This window comes from Belonocnema kinseyi, chromosome 6 (assembly GCF_010883055.1).
Source record: "Belonocnema kinseyi isolate 2016_QV_RU_SX_M_011 chromosome 6, B_treatae_v1, whole genome shotgun sequence".
Classification (NCBI taxonomy): Eukaryota; Metazoa; Arthropoda; class Insecta; order Hymenoptera; family Cynipidae; genus Belonocnema; species Belonocnema kinseyi.
In genome coordinates, this window is record NC_046662.1 from 53965212 (window position 1) to 53969077 (window position 3866).

Here is a 3866-nt window from a genome sequence, read left to right on the forward strand (position 1 = left end):
TAAATCTAGTTTTCCAAAGGGGCATCAATCACTATATATGCATCTTACTATGTATGGATGAACCTTCAAGCTTTCCATCAGACAGGTGATAAGTATATGAGATGATCACTCAAAAGCTTTCCGGTAGTCAATCCAGGTTACTAACAAAACGCACTGATAGCATAATGCGTCTTTGCAGCAGCTTCAGGGACTGTATTATTGCAAAGACATTTACCTTTTTATCTTTACCTTTTTTATTTTTTCCTGCAATAATTTGGCTTCAAAAGTTGATTACTTTAAAGGGAAAAATAAAAAATCTCTTTTTCTTCAAAAAAAGTACAGGACAGATAATAAGAAGAGTTACAAATAAAAATGTATTAAAAATTTACTTAGAAATTTTTAAAATGAATATCGACGTCATATCAATTTGATACGTCATTTTCATACGATTGGTATCAATTACAATTATTGTGCAAATAATAATTTTCTGGGTGATGAAGCACGCTTTAATTTTAAATTAGTATTTTTTCGTATATAATTAACAGATATTTATATAAAGCATTTATATGTTTACAGCATTTTTTTAGTTACATACTATACATACTATCCATATTTCCATTTTTTTCAAAAATATTCAATATAATTTATATTAGCCTTTACAACGAAAAACCAATTTTTTTAAAACTTAAGCGATTATATGTACAGATTGTGAAATCAACTTTATCAAACGTAGTCAATAATTGTTTTCTCCTCTAAGTGAATTATAAAATTTTTTTCTAAGGGCCATCTTAAAGCCCTGAATCTTTGATAAAATTTTAAATATTATGTCTTTTACTTAATTGAATTCATTCTTTCAAATAACAAGCACTGAAAATGACAAAATATTTCAAAATTCTTAAACAGCCTAGTTTCTGTGATCCTTAAAAATGTGAATTAGATTGTACAATTTTTAAGGCTTTTAAAGTTTCACATTCTTTGTAAATCATTTTGAAACATCTAAGCCTTTTAAATATCTTGCAAAATAATTAAAAATTGATTCTTCAAAATAGGAAACCATAACAAATTTTAACAGATATCTTAAGACATTTTTTTTCTTTGAGTTTCTTTACACATTACCAATTTTTAAGAGCCTTTTTTGTAATTTTTAAAAATGTGGATTTTATTTTACGTTCCGTACAACCTTCGAGAATTTAAAGTTCTCTATCGAACATAACTCGCTTTGCTGACGTTAAAAATATTGTTCAAAATTGTACGGCTACAAAGCAAAATCGTTGAAAATAGTACAATTTAGACAAAATTCAAGGACAAATTGTTTTTTTTTTTATACTTTGCAGCACTGAAAAATTTCTCGTAAGTTGTTAGTGCACTTAAAACTTCCTAAGATATTTTGAAAATACTTAAGAATGATTAAAATTCATTAAAACATCCGATTTTTCTTGTCTTAAGTATCAAATATTTGAAAATAATAAATTTGCACTATGAACTTTTTCTATGATTTTGAGTTCACCAGGACACGTTTAAAGAAAATCTTGAATTTTCTCAAAAGAGTCTCAAATACATCACTGCTGGAAAGGCAAATTTTTGTTAAAATTATCTGTCTCTACAAGCGTTTGATAAAATATGCTTATATCTGCAAAATAGAAGCGCGTTCATACATTTCGCTTAGAACTTTGCGAAATCTAAAATAAAGATAGAAACTAACTGTCGTCTAAGCATGTTAAGAAAAAAACTGTTTTGTTTAAAATAAAAATTAAACAAAATTAATCAGATAGAATACTTTATTTTTCGTTACATAGTTTGTAATAATTGCAAACAAAATTACGTTTCTTTTCCTTTTTTATTTTTAACGCATCTATAAGTTGGCATACATGGATCTATTGGGTGAAGGCAATGGCCTTTTCGCATTTTACATGTGTGATTCTGGTCACATTTTGGACTGCACGGCGATGTTATTGGGAAGTTTTCGGATGTCTTTGCCTCTGTAGTGATGATCCTAGTCATTAAGATAAAGCAAAGGGTCACGGTGATCCAACTAGCCATTCTAAAAAGAATTATAGTTTTTTACTTTCTGTTTAAAAATAGTTTTTGGTTATAACAATCACTATTCTAAATTGTCTCAAGTCAATTTAGTTAATACAGAATTTCTATAATTAAAATTGAAAATTCTCTTTACACCAATAAAATCGTTCTAATATAAGTCAGCAAAGTTGTAATCTAGTAAAACCCATTAAAGGATAATTGCGGCTGGCAATTTAAATTTAATATTTGTAATATAATTATTTTTCAATAAGAATTTTAAAGTTCGGAGATATAAATGTGTTCATCAGGAAATCAGAAGTTAAACACTTGAATTGAAACTGGCAGCCCCAAGTAACAATAGAACTTTAGCAAAGGTCGTGATGTTAGTGAATAAGGAAACAATTTCACTCAGGGCGGCTGAAAACATTTGGTATTTGAAATAAAATACATTCAATAAAACAGACTAAAAAGTTATTCTTAATATTATACAAAATTCAAAACATCATATTTTAAAAGATATTTTAGTCTTTATAAATAAATTCAGGATAAGATTCCAAAGAGACCTTAACCCCAATTTTTTAAATCTCCCTACGCTCGTGTATTATGATCCGACAAAAATCGTATGATTTAATATTTATCTCAAAAAGAATTAATAATTCTTAAAAGTAATTTAAACAAAGATTGAAGACCTAGACAAAATACACATTTTAATTTCCACTTTATGTTTCCGTATGATTAAAGGTTTTCGATATATTTTATAAGGCTACTGTGATCACCAAAATTATTTTCGGGGCGAGACAAAGGGGGGCCTTTTCACCCCTACATAAAGCTTGAAAGGGAAAGCGGTTCATTAACATTATTTCTGTGAACAGGAAAAGAAGTACCTTTTCGCCCCCCATCCCGCGGCAGGCTGGAAAGGTGAAAGGATTTGACGAAAATTTCTGTAGCCTGTCAAGTCCCGAGTAAAAGCCGAGGTTAGGTTACCAATGGAATAGGGAATAGATCTAATGGTCTGCTGACTTCAGGGTGGTAAAGCCTGAGAGAAATTGTCCGTACGATGAATGAAAATACTATTTTGAATCCCTACTGACTGAAATGTTATTGGTATTTTTTTAACTTCTCCCTGTGCTGGGACTCATAATACTGGAGTAGAAGAAAATGGAAATTGACAAGACTTAATCTATCATATCTCGTCTTAAATTTAGGCTAATTGAGTATCGAGTCTCATTCGGCGATCACTGCAGACGGTCAGACTCTCTGATAAGGCGACTAAAATTCAGCACGGACACGCTTCAGATTTCGGTTAAGATAGATCACAGAAAGAAGTTTGCGAGTAGAAAAAAATGTTTTCTGCAATACGTCTGCATTCATGAATATCACTCATTATATGGTCAAATAGTCGATACTTTTACATAATAATAATCAAGAATTTTGTAAAGTGTATAACTTACGTTCCATGTAAATTAGAGGTGGATCACGGTCGACACATTTAACTACAGTTTCGTTTACTGTGTATGGTAATAGTTGACGTCTTATCCACTCTTTTGGATCGTATGAATTGGTGTTACTGATATTGCCTATTTATACCATGCCTCAGGGTGACTGTCAGCACGATTTTTCAAAGATAGGCATTCAAAAGGTAATGAAACGGTTTTTATTGTTATTTCTTTTTTATTTCCTGATCTAAAGAATAAAAAACTAGAAGCTTCTCAATTTACTTTGGCGACACGCGCCAATTTTAAAAATGATCAAACTCACGACTGGGGTAGATATTAGGAAAACGGTTGAACAGGAAAGCATAAATTTTTTATGGTTTTAAAACCTTGTCTATCGATATATTTTAATGTCATAGTCATGAAAACACCTAT

General features: G+C 30.1%; 1 long non-coding RNA gene across 1 annotated transcript; it reads right to left on the bottom strand.

Moving 5' to 3' along the window:
- Positions 1–1739: 1739 nt before the first annotated feature.
- Positions 1740–3652, bottom strand: LOC117174723. Its single transcript, XR_004467349.1, has 2 exons — positions 3450–3652; positions 1740–2020 (listed from the first exon to the last, which is right to left on the bottom strand). It is a non-coding gene; the product is annotated as an uncharacterized LOC117174723 (long non-coding RNA).
- Positions 3653–3866: the final 214 nt, after the last annotated feature.